Source organism: Ambystoma mexicanum, chromosome 4p (genome assembly GCF_040938575.1).
Source record: "Ambystoma mexicanum isolate Mex_15411 chromosome 4p, UKY_AmexF1_1, whole genome shotgun sequence".
NCBI classification, from domain to species: Eukaryota; Metazoa; Chordata; class Amphibia; order Caudata; family Ambystomatidae; genus Ambystoma; species Ambystoma mexicanum.
The window spans coordinates 352,270,233-352,295,435 of NC_090927.1; the positions used below are offsets into that span (position 1 = coordinate 352,270,233).

Genomic DNA, 25,203 nt, shown 5'->3' on the forward strand with positions numbered 1-25,203 from the left:
TCCTGACCTAGCTCCGGTTTGGCACCAGGAGGTACACTAGCCCTATTTGGTTTCCCTTGTGGCTTACCTTGTTTATGTTTGGGGACCTCTTCTGGATGGGAGGTATTAGAATTCTCTTGGTTGTCTTTCTTTGGCTGCTTTTCCTCATCCTTCTTCTGCGTTGCCACAGAATCCTTGTGAGTAGCCCTGTTGGCAACCCACAAGTCAGCAGCCTTAGCTCACTTCTTAGGATCTATCTCCTTTGAATCAGCCAAGTGCTGTCTAAGCTCAGGAGAGCAGACATCAAAAATAGACTCCAACATTACAAGATTGCTCAAACCTTCATAAGAGTTTACTTTGTAACCCTTAACCTAACCATCTAATTTTTTCAAACATTCACACACCCAGGTATCCCAAGGGCTACCATCATGCTTTTTGAGGGTTCTAAATCTCTTAAGGTACTGGGAAGGAGTCTTCCCAAATCTAGCTATTAATGCTAGCTTCACACACTCATAATCCTGCTTATCCTCCTCCCCCAACTCCATTACAGCATCACCTGCAACAGGGGGAAGCCTAGAGAAAAGCCAAGGAATCAACTGATTCCCTGAGATACGCTGAATCCCATGATTGTACTCAAACATTACTAACCAATCCACAACATCAAGTTTAGTCTCATACATACCAATCATTTCCTTTGGCATACGGGGTCTCTTAGGGCTGGAAGACCTAGAAGACTCTGGGAGAGAAACATTTTCCAAAGACAATTCATTTCTAGAGCATGAGCCATCTCCATTTCTCTGAGCCTTAATTCTTGATGTTTCATGGCAGTTTGTGCTTCAATACGTTTCTCTTCTAATTCAAGTCTCATTTTCTCTAGTGCAATAAACTCAGGTGTGTGTGTGTAGGACCTGTGGGGGTCCCTGTGGACAGAGGTTGTGGTTGCTGAGCAGGCAAGAGGTTGGTAGGAACTCTTAACAAAGGTTTATCTACTTCTTCTTCAACACTCTCAGAATCAGAAACATCAGTATCCACATTTGCTGATGGGGGATGTCCTTCTGACCCACTCTCCAGACTTTGTTTTCCCAATAACTTAGCAACCAGTTCAGATTTCTTTCCTTTACCAGAGAGACTCCTCTCCCTACACATGGTTCTGAAAACCTCAGCAGTGTAGTTCAAGAGACCCTCCTAAGTGTAGCTTTCCATATTTGACATGATTTCTCTTTTTATAGAATTAGTGGTGTTTAGCCTTCTGGTTAGTTGAACCCAAGCAATAGCCGCACTCTAAGTGTAATCACTATACTTCCAAATCCACACCGCTGTACACCACTGTTAGGCAGAATCCTGTGCAGTGCCCTTAGGGACCACTACACACAATTAAGACTACAAGTGGTAATACAAGTTCACTTTTGGTACAAGCCTGTACAACACTGTTAAAGTGGTAGCAGTAGCGGAGCAGCCAGACTTATCTCAAGAGTAAATGAGCAGTATTAGAGATTACACAAAGGACCACAATTACTGTGACTCAATCAAACACTGACTCAAGGTTTCAGATAAAAAATATAAGTACATTTATTTTAAACCATCTGTTCACAAAACACTTCACTTCTATAAATTCAAAACCACCCATAAAATACACCACACACAACCACTTCCACTTGTTCCAGTAAATTCAAAGTAAGCACATTAGAATTTGACAGACCAGTGTTGCGATACTAACGCGTACCCACGGATAGAAATGCTCACGAAGTTAAAACGCACTTTGTACTCAAGACTTTCAAACAAGGGAAAAGTGAATAAAAAATCAAAGCCAATACTTTCCCAAGTCAAGGAGGTTCAAGGACTGGTTCAAAGATACAGATTAAAGTCAATAGGCCTGCGCCAGTGTCAATGGAGCAGATGCTCAGTTGCCAAGGATCACACGTTTGAACAGTTCGAGATTCGAGATGCCAAGAGTTCTTAGATATTGTCAGATGGAAGGAAAAGTTCGTGGAGGAAAAGGGTTCAGCCCGATTCCGGCTGGTCAGACGGAAAGACCGACCAAATGTGCACAGTACCTTATTCCGTTGGTGAAAAGCTGGTGCCACGGCAGTTGTTCCTGGCAGTTCTTGCAGACTCACAGTTCCTGCGGCTTCAGTTGTGGGGACAAGAAGGAGGACGTCTGGAGCGATCTGCACTACCCAGGGATGAGGCCAGCAGCAGCAAAAAGAACAACAATGAATAAAAGGTGCGCTCTTTTAAATCAGGAGAGAGTTCTTCTGATGGCTATCCGGACCACTATAGTACAGCAGTGATTTCGACCCAGGAGAGGATTCTCTGACTGAAGAAAAGACGAGCTGGTTTATCCCACCAGGCTCAAGGGAAGAAGACTCCGGACTGAATCTTCTCTTGTCGTTGAAGGGTAGATAGCTCAGGACTGCAGCAGGGCTTCACCGGGACTCGGGGTTGCAGCAGCCGTCTTCTTCTCCGCTTCTCTTTGGTTCCTTGCAGTTCCAGTGGCGACTGTGCCTTCTAGCCCTAGAGTCCTGCCTTTTATGCCAAAATCCCCCATTCACACAGCCTGGCTGTCAATCACTCAGCAGGGGGGTTGTCCAGCCCGGACAACCACCTTAGCCAATCAATACAAAGTGCGACTCAGGTCTCCAAGGAGACCCTGTGCAGGGGGTGACTACACCCCTCCCTCACATTCAGCCCACCTAGACACTCAGACACCAAAGGAGGGCTTCTGGACAGAAGCCCACCAAAAGTCGGCGAACAAAGGAGGCAAACCTGGTTTGCCGCGAAAAGAAAGACCCAAGAAGGATGTTAACAAAAAGAAATGGCGACTAAACCCACTCGGAGGCGAAATAAAAAGTATTAGGGCTAGCGTATTTAAAGTTCGAGGCTACTAAAATAGCCTAAAACAATACCATGTTATGTAATATAATCGCGGTAGGAAAAGTAGGGTAGATACCACTGCCACCAGCCAAGTCTTAATGTTAAGGGAGCGAAACAATGCTCAGGTACAGATCAAAAGGGCTAAGGATTAACCCTTTCCAATACTCCATGTAAGATGGGGTGTACTGGATCTGTGGTTAAATGACTATGTAAAGTTAATGGCAACTTTACCCTTTTTCTGGGGGACAGTAGTCAGCCCCAGAAATAGAGTCGGTGGGAAGTCTAGAAGACAACCCTGTGTCACTGCACTGAAGGTGCTGTGTAACACACAAAAGAGTGGGGCTACTGAAGCAGAGGTCGAAGTGGGCGGGAGCGGTCGGGAGCGGTGCTCCTATACTTTTTATTTTTAAGTTTCACCGTTCCTTTACTTTTATTTTAAAAAGAAACCGTTCCGGAATGGTTTCGTTTTAAAATAAAAGTGTAGGAAGAAGTTGAAACTTGCACTTCAGTGCACTGCACTGAACATTCCCTTAAAGATCAGGTGTGTTTGTTTGGGGGTTTGGATTGTGTATGGGAGGGGGTGCAATGATGGGGTTTGTGGGGAGCGGGGAAGGCCAGCAGGAAACATAGTTCCACTACTTCTTTTCGTACACTTCGACCACTGTACTGAAGTCGTGTACTCCAGAGTCCACAATCACAAAAACAGATGTGGGGGGAAAGCTCAGTCTTACCAAGTGGAAAAAATAAACTCCAGAAATCCAGCAAAGCTGCTGGTGGACTCAATAGGTAAGGGAAATTAGCCATAGAATGAGAATTCTGCCTAACAACGAATAAAGGTCCTCTTGTTAATCATTCAGGGCTTACAATTTTTCTTTCGAATTTATCGAAGTCTGTGAATGATCTGCATCCAGTAAACCGCTCGAGATTTCTGAAAGAAATGAGTACCATACCAGCCCTGAAGTTTGTATCTACCGCGGATATCAAGCAACTGAGCTTTCCCTATTATCCAGACATTAATATTGCCAAATTGCAAATGAATTCCAAATTGGCTTTTGAGATGATGTTAGGGGCAGAAGCGGACTGGTCCACAGGAGGCTTTCTTGTTTCAATGACTGCACCGGATTGGGACAATACAAAGGCTGTCCAGGGCTCTTCGAATCAATTCTCCAATGCTCAGCTGAATTATGAAAATCCAACCCTGGCAGGATCTAATATCTGGGAACGTGTCCCAGAAATCATCTCCCAGGTTTTCCTGAAACTAGGTTTACCCGAACAGAAACTCTAGTTACGGATGCTGTGAGATGTTTATCTTGGAATACGAGAAACTGTGGTTCTTTTTCGGCTGATGTTAAAAAGCACTATATTGTGCAGAATTTCCATCTGATTGCTTTTCAGGAGACCTTATGCTCAGATATTCTGAATGTAGAGGGGTTCTCGTCCTTTCAGCAGAAGGTAGAGTGGTGGTTTGATTGTCCTATATAGCAATCTGATCTTTACTGCATCTATCCTTCTCTTCAGTGAGGTGAATGGTATTTTGGTTGTTATTATGGAAAAAAGAGATGAGGAGGTTGTGATGCTGGAAATGCATCGGAGGGACAGGTCCTCCGTATCCTTGTCCTTTACTGCTTTTTATTGTGTGTTCTGTCGTGTTTTTTGCGCAGGAGTTCATGTGGGACTCCTGGCGGTGCAGCTCTCTCCTTTGGTTTTGGTGAACAGACCCATGGGATACCCATATGACACCCATGGGTAGGGGCGCAACCCTGTGCCCCTAGTGTATGTTTTTGGGCACCTGTGTGTGACCCACAGAGCAGGATACGGGCTGATGGCAGCTCCGTGCTGAATTGCCTGGTGCTCTGAGCGTCCTCCATTTTGGGATGCCCAGGCCCTGTCATTGGAATCGGTAAATTCCTGATGGAGACAAAATGGCCCCCATGGCCTCTTGCCTTCCATCGCCTGTTACCTTGATCTTCCCGAAGTCCCGGGAAGCCCTGACTCTGTCCCTTCCCCCCTGGCTGGCTGTTGGGTGGAAGTTCCATACATGGTAGTGTGGGGAAGTGCTGACCAGACTGGCTGGAGCCTTCTCAATGACCATATGTTGTGGGTACGCCTGTGGGTGGGACTTGGGTATATGGAGTGTGTGACGAATACGCATTTTATGTTGTGGGTGTCTAGTATCTGGTGGTTGACACAATGACTGAGACAGCCCTGCCCGAAACCGGTATGAATGCAGTGTGGAGTGTTAAATGGCTTGGTACTTGTCCCAATACACATAACTTGTTGTGAGTGTCTGGAGAGAAGTGAAGGGCCTGAATGCACCATGTGCCGATTGGCTGCCTGCCTGCCTGAATGGCCTTAGTCGTGATTGGATGCTTGAGTGTGACCCACGGAATGAATGGGAGATCAACTGTATATCTGGGGACCTCTCAATGCTAGGAATCGTGTTCAGAAGCTGAAGTCCACTACGACGAGTAACTGGAGTAACTGAAGCTTGACCTTGAAGCCCTGCTGGAAGAGAAGAATTGCTGTTGCTCTCCTTCATCATTCTGAAAGCTGCTGTGCCTCCAAGGACTGACCCAGAGAGGACCTGGTAAGGTGCCTTCTTCCCGCGCTACGAGGGACCATCGTGCACCAGCTGATCTTTGCCAAAGCTCCCTGGTAGACAGACCTTTCAAAGGCTGCCGACCGAGACGGGGACTGCCGCAGAATCACAAGGATAAGCGCCCGGACTGTTGTCCGCCACTGTCAACGACCGTTGTCGCCGAATGGAGCCGCTGTGCTCCCGTTGCCTAAGAACTTCATTGATCCAAGGACACTCTCGTCCGCATCGTTGCCACTGTATCCTGCTGGAGAAGGCCTGACCGTCGACGCGCCGAGGAGCATCCGTCGGTGGGTTTCCCGCCACCCAAAGACCACAGAGATGCCGACGACTCGACGCCCTTGCTGGGCCACAGTTCTTCAAACTCTTTTCGGTCCAGAACTATCAACACTGAGGTGCCCCGCACGCCTCTTCCTTGCAGGACGTTTACGCTTCCCCGTCAACGAGCACCGCTAGGAACGAAGCTGCCACTTCACCGTCGTAGCTCAACCTGTTCTCCATCGGATGTTCGACGACCCGTGACTCCTGCCTTAAAGGGAGAGCACTCAAGAAGGGCCGTCGATTCCCTGACGAGGAACGCTACTACGCCTGGTACTTTGTGGTTGCAGAACTATTGGGAAGTCTAGTGTGAACAATATAGGGACTGAGCTTGTATCTTTATTCTACAGGTTGCCCAGGTGGGGGGGATCTCCACACAGAGCTGTGTTTAACAGTAGTGACCAGTATTCTGCCAATTGTTTATCCATCCTGCTTTCCTTCCTCTCTACTGCTGGTTTCCTCTTTATTGATCTGTGTGACATTATGACCGTATAGTTGATGCACTTTAATGAGATATAAAAATCATTGTGGTACCACTTTAGAACTGTATATATTTACCATTGTTGATTTCCTGAGCACAAAGTGCGTTATCGTGATATTGTATATAACCTTTGAATATTAATTATACAAAGACTGTGTTTTAACCGATACAGTATGCGGACATTCCTTTGTGGGTGCTTGGGGACTACACTGTACTTAAGAACCAGCCTGCATCACCTCCTGAGAAGCTAGGCCTTGATTGCTCGACCACCATACCAATAATAGACAATCTTGGCAGGGGTCCTCTGTGCCTCTTCCCTACCATATAGAGAGCGGAAGTACAGATACCCCCCACTGGCGTCTTTACAGAGGTGACTTCCTATTGGATTCCATTTAATCTTTATTGGAATCCGATGTCCTCCCAGCTGGCTGACTTTTTGAGAACTTTGTTGGACCTTTTGGTAGATTTCTCTCTGCAATTTCCCGATGATTACAGCATCGTAATGGGTGATCTCATCTTCCAATGTGTTGAGACGCAAGTCGATAACCTGTGTGATAAAAAAAAAAAAATTCCAATGGTCATGCTTGGTGCAATTTTATGGCACCTTGGTATTTGTCTATGCTGAATGGGAATATAGGGGGTGATATCCCCAGTATACATACTTGGCAACGAGGCTCTAAATTCTCTACTATTGATTACATCTTTGTCTCCTAACCACTTTGATGCCTGCACTCAATTTCGGATAACTGATGCTAACACTGAAGACCATAATATTCTAGAAGCGACTATTATGCTACCACAAAGAAAGCATGCGTATGCCTTCACTCAAGAGCCGATTGTAAATAATGCAGGGAACCGTGTTGTTAGGTTTGAGAGAGGCGGTCGTACAATTACAGACCAATTGCAGACACCATTAATGACCTTCTTTTGCACAACTGGGGATGGTTTGTGAACCCCTAAGGTTTTGTGAATTCCTTTGGGATTTAAACTCCCCCTTACCAGAACAGATCAGTCGTTTGAGGCCCCATAAATATTCCTTTGATGATAAAACTTATCAAAGAAAAAAAAAACATCAGGCGGCAAAGACTGTTCTTAAAGAAAAATACAAGTGATCCCAATCTCTTGGAGCTTGAACTAAGAGCTTTAAATAACTCCCAAAGAAATTGGCCACAATCCCATAAATTTATGAGAGAAAAAAGAGAGGGGGAGGAAATGTCAAGTGCTGCCTGCGCAAGAAACTCAAGAAATGTTTGGTCGATTATGGTGCCCCTGAGGGGATCTAACTCTGATCAGCAAGAAATGGTCATACAGGAGTCTACCTGGATTAAACACTTTTCCAGTGTATTTGGCCCTTCAGGATCTCAGGTTACCAAGTTAGTACGGTCTACTCAGTGGTCCTTAAATTACACCTGTGAGAACATTGAAACTTTAATTAAAAAATCTTCCTCCTCAAGGGCCGCTGGGCCCAATGGCTTGAGCAATGCTGTCCTAAAGTTGGACCCAGCACTATGGTCAAAGATCTTAAAGATCCTGTTTGACAATGTTATACTCACAAAATTACCACCGGAGTCATGGAGAAGATCAACTGTTATTCCCATCTATAAAAATGGCGATAGATTAGTTCCTTCAAACTATCGCCCTATTTCGATTTTAGATGCCGATGGGAAGATCTTTTCCGGTCTCATATTGGCAGAATTAAAGGAATGGGCAGTGGGCAAAGGTATCATCCCGAACCAGCAGACTGTCTTTAGGAGGGAACTTTCCACTTCTTTGAACACACTAATTTCGAGCTGTCTATGCTCGGATTCTCTAAAAAAGGTTGGCTCCCCCATGTTTGGAGCCTGGGTTGACCTCTCCCAGGCCTTTGATTCTATCAATAGAAATAGACTATGGACAAAATTAAAGTTGTGGGTGCTTCCGGACTCTCTATTATCTATTTTAGTGGAACTGCATGAAGGACCTTCATTAAGAGTCTGGTTGTCCAAACTGAGGATCTTGTCCCAATCTATCCGCATAGAGAGAGGGGTGCGCCAAGGTTGCCTGCTGGCACCTCTTCTTTTTATTCTCTATTTTTCAGACCTAGTGGAATGGCTGGGGAAGTCTGGTCTGGCAGGTCATAGATTTGGTAACCAGAAGATGAATTGGTTAGCGTATGCTTACGACATTATTGGGCCTCATTCCGAGGCTGGCGGTAAGGGTTAACGGTCACCGTTAATGGCAACGGTGACCGTTAACAATTACCACCATATTCCGAGTTCCCTTTTGCGGGTTGGCATTTAACGCCTGCTTTTAGCAGGCGTTAAAAATCCAACCCGCAAAGGGACCTTGGAGTAAATTACGGCACCGTAATTTACGGTGCCGTAATTTACTCCTTCCCCATTCCCATTGAGCCCTATGGGGGCAGGAATGGGGATGGGGAACCGGTATGGTGAATGGGGAATTACCGGTCCCTCCAACCTTGGAATGGACCGGTAATTACTCCATTCACCATGCCGGATTTCCATGGAGTAAATAGCTCCATGGTTGCTTACCATGGTGCTATTTACTCCATGGATAGCGCCAGCCTCGGAATGAGGCCCATTGTCTTTGATCAGATGCAAGTCGGTCTGCAGCACTTACTCAATGCACTTATGTAGTATGCAAATGTTAATGAATTAAAAATCAACCCTCAAAGACTATTGTCTTTAAATATCCATTAAGGAAGATAAAACCTTTTGTTTGGCAGTTAGACAATTCAGTAATTCCTCTATCCAAAGAGGTGATCTATCTGGGTTCTAAAATCACGGCTTTTCCCACCAGCGTGATCTTCTCTCTGCAATAGACCTAAAGGTAGTCAACTTGGTCGCGCAGATGAAGAAAATCCGCCTACAGTACTGTACATTTTCGCTCCTGCCGCTCATAAAATTCTATGTTGGGAAGGTGGTTCCAGTGGTTACATTTGGCATTGAATGTAATTCGCTGGCTTATTGTATTGATTGGGACAAGATTGAAAGTAAAATTTGGAAGAAGTCCCTGGGTCTCTCAGATTGCATCCCGATCTCCTGTTTAAGATTCGAGCTTGGCCTCATCTCCCTGAAAAATTTGTTAGAGTGGAAGTGGATTTCATGTTACAGATTGATTCTAGTCCCCATTAAATCATCGCTTTACGAGGTAGTAGCTGTTGTCATGACAAAGGGAGTCATTACGAGGTTGGAGGTAAGGGATAAACGATGCCGGTAAAGGATTACCGGCATCGTTTACTGCTCCGGGCCATTACGACCCTAACGGTGCCTCAAATAGCGGCATGGGCGCGGACACGCAACCCTTCATGCCGGAAATACCGCCATGGCGTAAACAGGAGGCCATCACAAGTCAGGCGGACATGCAAATAACGGCCTCCTGAAGCCCGAAAAGTACCTTACTGGCATGGAGTAAATACTGGCATCGCAGACCACCCGTAAACGGCCATGTGCAGTGTTCCCAATTGCCACAGGTGCACACAATCAGCACAGGTGGAGGCAATATAGACTGGGCCAGCACAAAAGGAGCACCCCCCTCCCCTTCCCACACCCAGTCACACACCAAAATGATTCCAATACTACTAGCAATGCTGGGGCTGGAGGACATGATTGCAGTGGAACTGCTGCAACAACAACAACAACAGGCAGCACAGAGGAGACGCAGGAGGAGAAGGAGGGTGAGGCAGGCCCAGCATGCCCCACCAGTGCAGCCAGTGGTACCACGCAGGCATCCCCCAATCCCTTGCATCCGAGCCAGTCCATTCAACCTAACCCCTGAGCAGATCCACACCCTGTACGGTCTGGACCGGGACACCATCACCACCATTGTGGACATGATACATAACAACATCGTCAGCCTGATTGAAATATACACCGCCATCCCACCTCTACTGAAGGTAGTGTCTGTGCTCCACTTCCTGGCCACAGGCACCTACCAGCACACAATGGGGCACATGCATGGCATATCACAACCATTATTCTCACGTACGCTGAACCAAGTGCTTGATGCCCTCCTGAAGCACACAGGCGACCACATTTTCCTACCACGGACAGCCCAGGATATCTCCAACACCAAAGTTGGTTATCATTCACTGGCCGGCATCCCTGGTTGCATTGGCGCCATCAACTGTACCCATGTCGAATTGGTGGTCCCACATGCCATGGAGGTAGTGTACCACAACCGTAAATTATACCACTCCATCAACGTGCAAATGGTATGTGACTCAAACAAGATCATCACACATTGTTGTGCCCGATTTCCCGGATCAACCCATGATTCAATGGTCTTGCGGAACTCCACGATACCACACTACATGGAGCAACATGCAGGTCAGAGATCCTGGCTTCTCGGTGAGTTGCATGTCAGGCTCATGGAAATGCGATGTGGGTAGGTGATTGGGGGGAGAGATGCATACTTCACCTGGCTGAGATGGGGGGGGGGAGATGCATACTTCACCAGGCTGAGATGGGGGGGAGATGCATACTTCACCTGGCTGAGAGTACCTGAGAGGATGTACCATGCTCATACCCCTAAGCAGGCCAGACTTGACCCGACACCTGACCACAAAATACAAGACGTAAGCTGCACTACCACGAACATGATGCAGTGCAACAACCATTACATAGCCATCAACATGTACACTGCACATAATCAGACCGTAGAGCCCACAGCACAATGCAGCAACAAGCAATGAGGATGGCCAATGCACAGCGCCAAATACCATCATCAAAAAGGACAGGTCTCCATTACTGCGTACAAAGGAGCCACATGAGGGAAAAATACATGAACACACCCCTACACCAACACAGAGGTCCACCAAAACAGCATGTCACCATTTGTCGTGCAGAGTGAGATCATCATGACGCTGCCATCTACGTTGATAGGATGGTAGCATACATATCACTGCACATCACCCAGATCATGGGAACAACCATTGTGGACTACCACAGTGCATGAGCACTCACAAGGAATTAGCCCCCCCTGCGCCCACTAGACGATGGGACGCACACCTGCCTATAAGAGGAATACACACATAGCAGTCACATCATGTGCCTCTATTCATGCCTGGATCTGTGGGTGCATACAGGAAATGAATGCATGCTATGGTGTCATTGATACAGGTCCCATGTGATGTGAGGACTCATACATAATCATTGTTGCCCACATGCAGGTGATGCAGGCTATCCCTTGAAGAGGTGGCTCCTTACCCCAGTCCGGAACCCGCAGAACAGGCACGAGGAGGACTACAATTGTGCGCGTACACGTACCCGTGTGGTGATTGAGCAGACCTTTGGCCTCTTCAGGGAGGCAGTGATGCACAGGAGGGACGTGCCATCCGTCAGACTCTGATTGACCAATGTTTCTAGCACACATGGATGGGGAGTGTGACATGGTGGTGGAACTCAGGGCACTGGGTGTGTCAGGGTCAGGGACATGGACACTGTAGACTGTTCACCAATAAAGCACACATACACAATAAGCAATGTCCTCACATGTGAATTCATATTTCATAACAGGTGTATTCAGAATATGTAACCAACAAGTGCACAAGCCCTCCACCCAACACACCCACTCCCCCCTGCCCCCTCAACTTCCCCACACACCCTCTCCCCTTCCCCCCTCAACTTCCCCACACACCCTCTCCCCCTCCCCTCCCCCCTCAACTTCCCCACACACCCTCTCCCACCTCCCCCTCCCCCCACAACTTCCCCACACACCCTCTCCCCTTCAACTTCCCCACACATGGTGTGCACTGGCATGCACCATAAATCCACATGGGACCAGAATGCCTGGCTGAACCTGCAGCCCTTCTCCTCTTCCGGCAGCAGGTGGACCCCTGTCCGACCTGCGCAAGTTCCAGCCAGACCTACGCAGGGGGCTGGACTTAGTGGAGCTGGCATTGGAGGATGTCCCAGGTTGTTCTGCCACCTGTGCCGGACGCATGGCCTCCATTGCTGCCACCATTTGGGAGAGGACCTGCCGCACTGCTGCCAATTCATTGCAGATGTCTTTTGAGGAGGTCTCAATTGCAGATTTGAGGGATGAAGCACATTCCCTCATCTCATCCCTTGCCCGGCAACATTCTGCAATGTGCTGTTTCAACAGCCCTGTCAACGCCTCCTGCCGCTTCTGGATAGCCCTGATCCCCTCTTGGCTGGTTACGACACTGGGGGATGTATGATGTGCTACCGACATGGTTGGTTCATCATGTACGGTTGGCGTGGGGCTGAAACTACCGGGCCATGAGTCCCCAGGAGACAGCTCATGGCTGTTGCTGTCGTGTATGCTGGATGGGGAGAGGTGTGGTGAATGTGGGGGCCCTGTAGTGGTGGTAGTGCCATGTGGCAGAACATCTGCCTCGTCATCCCCCACAGTACTACTGTCAGCCGATATAGTGCCTTCTGCCACTGACTCCAGTGTGTTGGTGGCTGGTGTGGGTGCTGTGGTGGGGGATGTAGTGCACATTGGTGCTGTGGGTTCTCTGGTTGTCTTGCCCTTCCGCTGTGGTCCAGGTTGCCCTCTTCCCCTTGATGTAAACGGGTGGTTTTCTCCCTCTGTGCCCCTGGCTTTCTTGTGTGGTGTTGCAGAGTCCTCCCTGGTGTCCTGGTCATCGCTGTCTGATGGCGTGCCTGTGGGGGACCAAGAGAGGGAGTGGATTAGTGATGGGTCTACATGCATCAGGCATGCATTGGGGTAGCTGCATTGATAAGGAATGGCAGTTGATTGGCATTGGGGTACTGACATACGGGTTGCTTGGCTTTTGGGAGGGTGATGCAGGGATGCGTCTGGGATGGTACATATATGGGGTGCATCATGCATGTGGACAAGATGGTGCTGTGCACTGCCTGTAGGCAGTCTTGCAAATATATGTCTGGTGAACCCTGCTTTCCATCATTGCACTGTCAGTTCAGTGGGACATCATCGTGTTGGTCATTGCAGTGTTTCATTTGGGACACCTACCTGCATCGGCCGATGACGGGGCTCCTCGCTCCATGTCCCCCACTCACTCAATAGTCTCCATCCCAATGGTGCTTGCGCAGATCTCCTCCCAGGGTTGCATCTTAATGGGGGAGTCCACACCTCCACCTGTTGCCATCGCCTGCTTGCGGTTGGCCGAGAGGATGTTCCGCATGCGTAAACGCAGGTCGTCCCAGCGCTTCCGGACATCTTTAGGGGTGCGGGGGTGGGGGCAACGGCACTCACCTTCTGCGCCACCTCCGCCCATATCTCCTTCTTCTGCTGCACTGCAGGTCGAGACATGTTGGTGGAAATACAACATCTGCATGTTCTTGCAGCGTCTCAGCCAGCATATTCAGCTCCTCTGGTGGGAAGCGCTCCTTGCGCAAGCGCTCTGCACTTTTTTTGTGTGCTTTGGGCATGGTAAGATGCTGCAGGTAGTGGTAGAGGTGTGGTAGAGGTGTGGTGGTGAGATGGCTCCTGATTACACAGGATGGCAATGGATTGTGTTTTTAAAGATGGCCACTGTGCTCTTTCCCGTTCCTGTGGGATGACGCTACTTCCGGTTCCGCTTATTAGCGGTGACCGCTAATTGCGGTCACCGCTAATAGCAGTCACCGCTAATGCTGATGGCTTGGATGGCGGTGGAGCTATCTGCGCTTCGCACAATGCCGGTAAGGGCAATTTTTCGCCCTTTTACGGCATGGCGGAAAGGTCGTTAGCGGCATGGCGTAAAGCTCGTGCCCGCGTACTCCTAATCGCTCTCTAATAGCGGCCTTGTGGCAACACGGACACGGTATTTGCTCCATGCCATAAGGGACGTACCTTACCTCCAAACTCGTAATGAGGGCCAAAATCTTCTAATCTCTTATTAAATACCTTGAGGTCTAGATGTGTTGAACTACTTACACTCTCTGACTCAGATGTTGATACCCTTATTCTAAATCCTTCGAAAAACAAAGGAATGTTTACATCGGATGGACTGGTTTACAACCACGGAAAAAACGAGGAGTGCTAAACTATCCTCATCCCCCTCGTTAATTGATAAACCAAGGTCTCTTTTGACGCAATATTTAAAGAAATCCTCAGATGCTGGAACACAGATGGATTTCCTAAGACTTAGACTCAATTTATTGCCAACTCTGGGAATCCTCCATGTTCGACATGGTAATCTCTATCCTACTGACCTATGTGATAAGTGCAGCGCCAACCTAACTCAGTCAATTCTTCATCTTTTGACTGAGTGTGCTGGGACCAGGTTGGTGAGGCTATGAAGATTTAAACGTACTGTGCATGACCCTAACTCTCTTCTTTCAGGCATGCTCTAGGACAGATTAATGTCTGGTATTGAAGTTTTTCTTACGTCTGAGGTGGTTTTAGTTTTAAAAGAGCTTAATTTGTTAGGTAGTGGGGGAGCTCTGAATGCCTCAATAATAATTTGAGGATTCTTGTTTTGCTTTTATTAACCCATTACTTTCTTATTCATTTGTGTTTTTTTTCTTTCTTTGGTTTTTCCTGATGTCAAATGTATTCATTTGTTTATGATCCTATTTTATACTGTGTGAAAAGACATATTGTTTTGGCTAGCACACAATAAAATAAATAAATAAACAAGTCGCTTTATTTGGATTGGCTCTCCAACTGGTTCCATCCAATGCTCATTAACGCATCTTGCAGCCATGAAAGGCAACAGACATTATTTTTATGTCTGCCAGAAAGGCAATACCTAAGTCTACCATCACATTACATGGGACTCCTCTGCCTTGGTAGCAACTCATAATGTACTTTGTTCTTCACATAGGCTTAGATGCATGACGACAGACAACACGTTTGATCTTAGTAAGAATGGTGTACACAAAACTTGGGTACATGCCCATAAATGACCTCTTACAGTATGTCTAGTATGAGAACCTTTATTAGCAACTATCTATGTGCCACCCACTGAGAATAAACAACAATATTTTCAGATACAGGCTATATTGTGTGTTTTTGCATGTGTGATTGTCTTTTTAGATTATCCTCTATTCAAGCACCTGTAAAATAAATGCTGTACATAAGTGCACAAAGTGGCACATTGGAATGTATGTGTCATGGTGCGTGCTCCAAAACCCCTGGAACTGATAGGCCCATCCCATACTTTGACACCCAATAGGGCTTATCAAGCCCCAAAAGAGCGTCCCAAAACCGCCTGGACTCAGTCCTGGCGCCGTTGGCGCCAGGCTCATAAGATGGTTTGAACCATATTGACTACTTACTCAGCCTAATTAGGCATAGCCTTTCTGCATATCCAGGGCGTGACCGAGGAACTACTTTACCTGAAAGGCAGGGTGTGGTAAATGGACTATTTGCCTGGAACTACTTGCAAGGCTATTTAAGCCACACCCTGCAGGCAGAACACGCTTTGCGTTATTCTGCGCTCCTGCAGCGTAACGCTCACCGTGTCTGCTCTGTCCTCGAGCTTCTACAGCCACGCCCGTTCTGAGATTTCCATCCATCGGTGCCTGAAAGAAGAAAGAGAGAAGAACAGGTGTTATTACAGCAACAAATGCCTTACCTGCAATTCTCATCCACCTGTCTCGCCTTCAACTAATCTTCGAATCGCTGTCCTTGTTGGGAAGAGGGCAACCGCACAGGCCTCCAATACTTACCCGCGCATTTGCATTCCTCCGGAATACGTCGGAGCGGTTCTTCCATCCATCATCCTGGGGCCGCGGCGTGCCTACATAGAAGGAACAGAAAACAGCAGGTTAGTCGCGCACAAAACAAAAACGAACAATTATTCAGCCATTCAGCGCCACTCACCCGCGCTAATACTCACCTGGAGATAACCTGCCCAGCATCCTAGGAGAGTCAAATCTTCATCCAAACCTCTGTACGAATCCGCACCTGCAAGAAAGACAAAACACATTTAAACCTTGTGAAATAAAGACAATGAGCACCTATACCAAGTATCCATTGGCAGAGAGATTTACCTGCTTAAACCAGATATTCCAGACACAGCAACAGCCACTCTGGACCAGTGAAGTAACTGTGACCGGGGAAAGACTGAGCTTAATGCGCCCCTGCTGAAAGTCAAGCAGCACGGAGAGCCAACCTCACAAAACTCAAAGGTGAGCCAGAAGAGGAGTTGGACATCAGGAGGTTGAAGGAGGTGGGACCAATCCAGCCCCCCACTCAAAAGCTAATATCTTGTTTCAACATTGCAGACAAACGCCTCCTGGGGTGATAACAGGGGAGAGGACATCATCATACCACCAGAGCTACACCAGTGCAGACATCATTTGTACGGCTACGTGCTACGCCCCTGTGGAGACCAGGTGAGCGTGACAGTATGCTACTAATGGTACACATACATCTAGAAACATGGGTTGACATAGGATATATATGATAACACAAAGTTTTAATAATTAACCCTTTGGTGTGGCAAATGATTTTGGTACAAGAATAGGGGTCGCAGTCAGGTGATGAACAGCAGTACTTACAAGGTGGTGCTAGGTGAGGCAAGGGGGGGGAACGCCCTCGGGGGACCAAAGTCCAAGGTACGGGAAAATTGTCAGCAGGTTTAGAAGGCGTGTGTGCATTTGGCCAAATAAGAAATTGGGTGGTATGGCCGAGCCCCAGTAAGCTACACATGATGGTCAGGCATGTGGACGGGTGCTGAGAGGGGGTCATGAGAGTGAGCAAGTGCAGGAGACTCCTAAGGTGTCCAGCTAGAACAAATATTTTGTTGTGGAACTTAGCTGCATTCTGATGGCAGAAATGTGCGTTGTGTTTTAGTCTGGTGTATAACAGTGAAGGCATGCGGGTGGGCAGCTGTGCCTGCAGCTAGCGCCCACCGAAGACGTACGTAACTATGTACCTTGATCCTCAGTTGGAACTTTGCTTTAATGAGGCTGTGGAACCAGTTTGTTGGGACTGCTCCGAAATGATACTTTACCTTGCTCTGGAGGATATACTGCCGAGACACAAACAGTGTCATGGCCTAGGTGTCATGAGGTAAGCGTGACGAAGGGAAGGTTCATCAGGTTGCTGGAGGGAAGAGCCAGGTTTTGAGGGGCTTCCTGAAGGTGGGGTGGTCCTCTTCACGGTGGATGCTAAGTCAAAGGGAGTTCGAGAGGGTGTCAGCTTGGACGGAGAACGAGGATCCTCCAACTCTGGTGGAATTGCAAGGGTGAATAATAAGGAGGAGTGCAGAGCCAGATCTAAGGCTCCTAATGGGTTGGTAGTGTGTAAGCTTGTGTTGAAGGAATTCAGGGCATGTCTTGTGTAAGGCATGGTGGGTAACGCACATAGCCTTGAAAGTTGGCCGCCAGCTGATAGGAAGCCAGTGGATCACCCTAAGGGGAGCATTGGTCCGTTCTGTGGGTGAGAGGGAAAGGAGGAGCCTAGCTGCAGACTTTTTGGATCCGTTGGAGCTATCTGAGCTGATAGGCAGGGGGCGTTCAGAGGGAATTGGAGTAGTGTAGGGCATGAGAGAATGATAGCCAAGATTGCTGAGACTCTTTGAGGGTAGGAGAGACTAGCGAAGATTCTGCTGAGTATGCAAAGGTGAAAATTGCATGATCTGGATACGACATTGATGTGATGAGAGAGAGTTAGATCTGAGTCCAAGGTGCATCGCAGGTTCTTTACTGAGCTGGATCATATGAGCGGGGCTCCTAAGGAGGGTGGCCAGGGGGTGGGCTGGGGAAGTGTGAAGTTTTGCCGCAGATCAGGAGTTTGCTTTTTACCAGGATTAAGGAGGGGTGGTTAGCCTTCATCCAATGGTCATTTTATGAGAGGCAGGAGTCGAGGTCAGGATGGGAGGAGGCCAGGGATTTTGGAATATTAAAAATGATCTTAGTGTCATCGGCGTAGTTGTAGCAGGTTAGGTCATGTGAGCCGATAAGTACAGGGAAGGGACTTAGGTAGAGTTTGAAGAGGACAGGGAGCCCCTCTGTGGTGTCCCTTTGGAGACAGGGTGGGGGGAGAGGAGAAGGGTAGAAGCAGCGTGATTTGTGAGCAGTAGGCGAGTGAATGAGCAGATCCATCTTAGAGCAGAGTCCCTAATGCCCAGAGAGTGGAGTATGTCTGTGAGGATGGAGTGGTCGATAGTGTCAAATGTAGCCAAGAGTGCCGCACAGCCTTCTGAGTCTGCCGTTCTTTTCATGTCATCCCACATGGAGACGATGGAAGTTTCCATTCCTTGGAGGGGCCTGAATCCAGACTGGGCAGGGTCGAGTAAGCAATTGGGTTTGCGAAGAGGCAGAGTGGAGATTAAGTTGGTAGAGCTGAATAGAGCGGCAAAGGTGTATCCTGCTATGTGAGTAGGGTTTGATATTAGTTGGGTCATGTTGAGGGCTTCCATGTTGTCAATAAGTGGACGAGTCATAGGGTTGGAAGGGACATGAAGCTAGATGTTAAAATCCCTTAGCAAGGTGAGGGAGAAGTGCAATATCAGGATGGCTGCCAAAATTCACTAAGGGAGTCTGTGAAGTTTCCATTGTAGCCTGGAGGTCTATAAAGGAGTAGTAAGCTGTGGGTGATGGAGGGGGTGAGTTGTAATTTCACCAGCAATGATTTGCAGTCAGCGTTGTAGCCAGGGTTGTTTCTCAGAGTGTGAGACTGTAATGTGTCATTTGTGGACGATGGCTAACCCCACAGCTCTGCTGGATCTGTTGTGCATGATCAATGAGTAGTCATCGGAGTGGAAAGCCTTGTGGGCGACTGGTTCCAAGTCATCAGAGAACCAGGTTTCAGTGATAAAGATGATGTCTGAGCTTTCAGAGGAGATAAAGTCGAACATTATGTGTTTGTTTTTGGTCACAGATCTGGCGTGGATGAGGATGCAAGAGAGCAGGTAGGGTGCGTTGGTTTTGGAGAGTTGGGAGGATTGGGAGTAGCTGGGGGAGAGTGAGTGCTGGGGATGTGAACTTCTAGATGGAATCCCAGAGGGGGGATCGGAGTGGGGAGTGGTGTGCATGGTGGAGGAGGAAAGGGGGTTGAAGGAAGAAGGGGTTGATAGGGGTGGTCTAGGACGAGAGGGAAGAGTGATCATGAAGGACACGTTCTTAGGGGGAAAGAGAAGGGTTGGGTGGGCAGAGGTCTATCTGAGGTAGGAAGAGGATGGGCTAGGGTAGCTTGTGGAGGGAGTTGGAGTGGAGGGAGAAGCAGAAGAGGAAAGAAGGGTTGGCAGGAGAGGTGGAAAGGGTGGAGAGTCGACATTCAGTTGTATGGCTAGTTTGGGTGGGGCAGGTTTGGGAAATTTTACAGGGGAGGAAAAGAGTAAGTGGACTTGGTTGGGAGTAGAAGCGGAGGACAAGATGGTATAAGGGAGGGGAGCAGTGTGACATCAAGGTGGGAGAAGAGGGGAGGACTGATGGAAAGATGTCGGAGATGGAGGTGAGAGTTGTGCATGTTGAGGGGTCCTGGGGGGTGCGAGGGTTGGGGAGGATAGAGGGGCAGAGGTCTGGTTTCTAGAATGCCATAGTGCCTCTCTGACCTTGGAGCTACCAGGCATGGTGGAAAGAGGTTGCCTGTGGTCTGAAAAAAAGGGTGAGATCACGCTTAGGGGGCTGGAGGTCCTGTTTGGCTACTTAGGCCTCAAGAAGGTGGAGGGGGGCAGGAGCAAAGCAGGTGCAACGAGTGGATAGTGGAAAAAGGCTGACTTCAGAGGAGGGTGTGGGGGTGGTGTACTTAGGTGTGATGCTGTACTTGCACAAGCGTCACTGTGATTCAAGGCATTTTCACAGATAGCAGCTAGATTTAAAGACAAAATACCCTATCGTACAACTAGATTCAAAAGGTTCACTGCGCGTAAATGCAAATGGAGTCGAAAACAATTGCTGTACCTATTGCAGAGGGTTCAGGGCATTTTGTTGTACCTAAAATACAGCTAGATTCAAAATATGTGTTCTACCTAAAATACAGCAGGATTCAAGAATATTTGTTGTACCCAAAAAGCAGCTAGATTCAAAAAATGTGTAGTTCCTAAAATGCAACAGGATTCCTAAAATACAACAGGGTTCAGAACAACAGTTACTACAGTTCGGGATGAAGACCACTGCAGTGTATGCTAGGGTGAGTGGCAAAGAGAATGGACAGTTATGACAAGGTACCAGGGAGAAGTACCGTGGCTGTACTAGGGTTGTAGAATGGTGAGGAATAGAGTGGACTGTGCTCAGGAATGGTAGTATTATTCAGTGACAAGAGTTCCTGCTTGATCAAAATTGGCTGACAGAGGTGCTCACAGGGAGGGAGGGGAGTCATGGGAGAAAGGGCTCACAAAGAGGGGCCTTATGACAATAGGGGAGGAATTAGGCAGTTTTGAAAAAAGTCTCTAACTGTAGTGTTGCTGTAGCTTCTTGTGCCTGGCTGGGGCTCTCGCGGGTCGACAGAGCCAACAGGGGATGGGAGCTGCCCAAGGCAGCAGCCCTTTGCCTTTGGCCGGCTGTCCAGGCAGTGCTGCCCTGGGAGAGCCTCTGAATAGGGGAGTTTTTCGGTCACGTGATCTGACCACAGGCCAATGGGAAGAGGGAGGCAGGCAGGGGAGTGGATAGAGGAGGGCTAGGAGCAGGAGGCGAACAGGGATGGAAGAAGGGGTCTGGATCAGGCACGCAGGAACCAAACAAATGGTGCAGCAGTGAGGCACTCACCAGTGCTCTCTGAGCGCATGGCTCAAAATAGGCTGGAGAAAAGGATTCCGGTCCAGCAAAAGCCACTCTGTTGTTACAGAGAGCTTTCCGGTCACATGATGCGACCACCGGCCAATGGGAAGAGCCCGGCGGGTAGGAGAGTGGAGGAAAGAAGGCTTGGAAGGGGCTAGGAGCAGGAGGCAAACAAGGACGGAAGAAGGGGTCATGATCCGCCACGCAGTCAAAGAATGGTGCAGGAGCAGGGCACTCACCAGTTGAATGCTGCGCTTTGATCGCATGACTCAAAATAGGCTGGTAAAAAAGGGATCCAACCACCAAAAGCCTCTCTGTTGTTGTTGTTATGGAGAGCTTTCAGGTCACGTGATGTGACCGCAGGCCAATGGGAAGAAGGGATGGCGTGTAGGGAGAGTGAAAAAAGGAGGGCTTGGAAGGGGCTAGGAGCAGGAGGCGAACAAAGACAGAAGAAGGGGTCAGGATCAGGCACAGAGGAAGGAGCTGGGGACTCACCAGTTGAATGCTTCGCATTGACCGCAGAACTCAAAATAGGATGGAAAAAAGGGTTCCAACCAGCAAAAACCTCTCTGTTGTTAGAGAGAGCTTTCCGGCACTAACGCTTCTTGCTGGAGAATGTGGCCCTTGAGCATACTTCATGAATGTGGGGAGCGGTGCTCTAAATAGGATTTTGAAGTGGGAGTATTTTACTACCTATTTTTTAAGGTTGGATTTAAAACGATTTTTAGGAAGTAAAAATGTAAGTCCAATTCCCAATGAGAGTATTTTATAAGCAAGTATAAATATGTTTAAACTGAAAAATGAAATGTTTTTGTAAGATTTATTTCTTTGCATCTAGTTATTCGTGCACATTAAAAGATACATGTTTACTTCTTACAAGCGGGCAGTTAAAATAGTAGTTTCTTCCTGTGTTACTAGGTGCACAACTGGTCCAAACATATCCATGGAGCTTTGAGGGTGAAAACAGGGGCGCAAGTTTCTACATGTCTTTTTCCTACTTTCTGTTAGGAGTATTTTGACTCCCTGTTTTTATTTTTTGGGAGCATTTGCCAATTTATAGGGAGTAAAAGTGGCTAATACAGCCCTTATCTGAAGATCTGTTGGGAAGAGGGGTCAGTCATCCATCCTGGTTCTAGTGAGAGGTCATTCCATTGAGTGGCACACAGAGGTTTAATGGTGGCAGTGTGGGGACTGTGATGGAAGAGAGTGTATGGAAGCATAGGACAGGATGTACTGAGATAGTGCTGCTTCAGGCAACAATTTAAAGATCACAAATAGGAATTCATGCAGGACTCTGCCTTGCATAGTGATGTTGATAAGACAAAGCAGATAAAGTCAGTAGGAGGCTGAACAATGTACAAACGTTGAGAGCGTTGGCAATGGGAAGGAAGGAGCTGGGTGTCACAATAGTCTGTCTTGCTCAGTACTCATACTGATCAGAGTCTCATCGAAGTGAAGTAGGATATGTAGCAGGATCATTCAGCTATTGAGCAGATATTGAGGCGTGGCCATCCAAAAGAACCTTGAAGTTCTTAGTTGACGGTGATGGGGCTAGGAATTCTGGACGCAATACGTATTGCGTTACTTTTTTAAATATAGCAGATATAGTAATTATATACGTTACATGTGTTGCCACTTATCAATCGATCAAAACAAGTTGAAACTATTCAAACACATGTAAAGGCCCTGTCAATCTAGTATACCTTTGCATTTTACATTTTGTTGAAGGTTGACTCTTAAACTATTTATTTATATTGCAAACCTCCCCTTGTTTATTATTTACAATATTTCTAATTTTGACATATGTACCTTCTTTTCTATTGCAAGCTTGTCTAATAGTTTACATTCTATCTAAGTATGTTATTTTTTTTAATAAATATCCTTAACATTATACCATCACACCTTCAAAATCTTTCACTCCTGAATTACAGCCCTTTGGGGCTGTCAGGGTTGTCACATGAATATTATTGCATTATTGCTTTTTCAGATTTTTTTTAAAAAACGTTTTTATTATGATAATGTGGAATCAAACCAGAAGAATGTGGAGTAAGGCCCATCAAGTTCAGGTTCTGAAGTGATAACAATGTAATTGTTATGGATTAACCACAAAAAGGTTGCAGACGCCCCTTATTCTCCCCAATCAGAGCCTGATTTAGATAAGAAAATTAGTGAAGGAAGGGAAGAGTAGGGTAGGAAACATGAAGGAAGGAGTGGAGATAGTGTGTAAGGCATCACGACTGCACAGTCTAGTGACAGTCTATAGACTCCAGGGGTGAGGAAGAAATAGTCTTTAGAAACACAACCCGGGGAAGAGGTATTCTTCTCTTGTGAGTGAGTCAGTCATCACACAGAAGTTGCGAAGTTAACTGAACCTAGCCAAAATATAAAACCATTTGTACTTGTGCTTTAGAGTTGACAGTCCAATTCAGGATGCAAAATCCTTAGTCTTTTAGAATTTGAAAATGCTCCTCACTATTCTGCCAAAATTTTACCTAGTATTTATTATTAATGTCCCTGCAGATCTCATGCATGCCATCAATGAGGCATATAAATAACTTGCAAGCTGTGAGGTTGTCTGGCGTTCAATAGGCACATTGCAAGGCTGCTATAGATCATGTTTTTTGCATGGTAACTTTGACAATATCTTAAAATGTTCCCAGAACATATATGTGCATTCTTAATTCGTGTAGAGTGTATGCTTTTGGAAGCATGCACATTGTACATGTCAAGAACTCATAACAGCTTTGACAAAAGCCCATTTCTTTACATAGAGTACCTCACCCCAAACGGTCATCAAGTGGCCAACAAAACAATCCCCCCCTAACAAAACAAATTGGCATCAAAAGTACAAATCCCTGAAAAGGGCTGAAGCTGAAATCAGGCATCCAGGATCAGGAAATACATTATAATGAAGCAAGAATTTTAGGACTGTAGCAGAGATGATAAGCAGCATAAGAGTCAGCCAGAGTGCTTACCTCAGGAAGCTACTTAACAGGGAGAGGCCAAACAGGAAGCCTATTTGTCAGGTGATCCACGTTTGCAGGTAAACCCCATATTCCTGTTATACAAAAAATGAACTCCCAGGTCCAACACCCATATCGGTAGCAGAGGCTTAAAAATAAATTCCTACCTTCTTGCCCGTTGGCGCAGAAAGAATCAGAAATCCTTCTGGAAACAGGCCGACAAACATACTGAACGCCACCGCTGCTTGCACTCACCTTTTAGGAAAGGTGTCCGGACAGAATTGGCTCTTATTACCAAGTCACTTTAAAGGGTTCGACTCTCAAAGCGCACTAAAGGAAAGCACGCTATCAGCTGATGACCAGAGAGGATTGGTGTTCAAGGGATCAAAACAACCAACCGTTAAGGGTCTGCAGCAAGTTTAGCACTAATGGCAATGTTTTGGTCTCTTGCAGATCGGGTTCATATTAGGCGTAGAAGAAAATTACTCTAAAGGACAATAGAAAATCCAGACCATTTTACTTGTGGTTGTGTGTATCACAGTCTGTAAAAACCTTTTTTTTGTTGCTCCTGATAAATGTTCGGCATTGAAAGCCACAGAACAGAAACAGAACATGTTGAGCGAGATTGTATTGAATTGATTCAATCAATTAGGTTACAATTTTAAATTGTGTTTATAAGAGCTTAAGATAGAGGGCCTCATTACGACCCTGGCGGGCCCGTAATGAATGGTGCCGGTACGGCACCGGCACCATTCATTACGGGATGCCTCATTACGAGGTTCCCTAGCGTGACCCGGAACAGACGTTTGGTAAAACCAGACGTCCTTTCCGGGTCCCGGAGGGGACCAAGGAGCTAATAACGGGCCCATTATTAACAGGCCCGTTAATAGCTCCCTCCCCATTCTCATTGAGCCCCATGGTGGCTCAAATGGGGATGGGTTTTTCCAATGAGGACTTACCGGGTCCTCCATGGTTGGAATAGCCCGTAAGTCCTCATTGGAGGAACCCGGCACTGGAACCTGGTATGAGGCATCCATGCCTCTATTAAGGGCATGGCTACCTCCATACTCGTAATAAGGCCCTTAGTAGTGTTCCTGTGGCCTGTCTATTGCACACAGGAGCACTTAGTTGTTTTGCGGATGCACTTCGGGTGTTAATGTGTGATGATTTTCGTGAAAAGCTTCTTGAGTTGGTGCTGGTTTTTAAGTACTTTCTCTGAGATGAACTGAGCATGAATTTTATTATTGTTTTTAAAAGTAAATAACACCTATTTTGCATGTGATTTTGTGCTATTTTATAGGTGCTCCGCCCTTAGGCTTAAAGCAATCTAGAGATTGCAAGATCCTCAATAGACACATCCCCAATTGTTTAGATAATGTGCTTTTGAGT

The 25,203-nt window shown here is 47.1% G+C and overlaps 1 protein-coding gene across 2 annotated transcripts in view; it reads left to right on the forward strand.

Moving 5' to 3' along the window:
- LOC138453241 (b(0,+)-type amino acid transporter 1-like) overlaps positions 1 to 25,203 on the forward strand; it is a 434,104-nt gene that overhangs the window by 282,729 nt on the left and 126,172 nt on the right. The window lies entirely within an intron of this gene.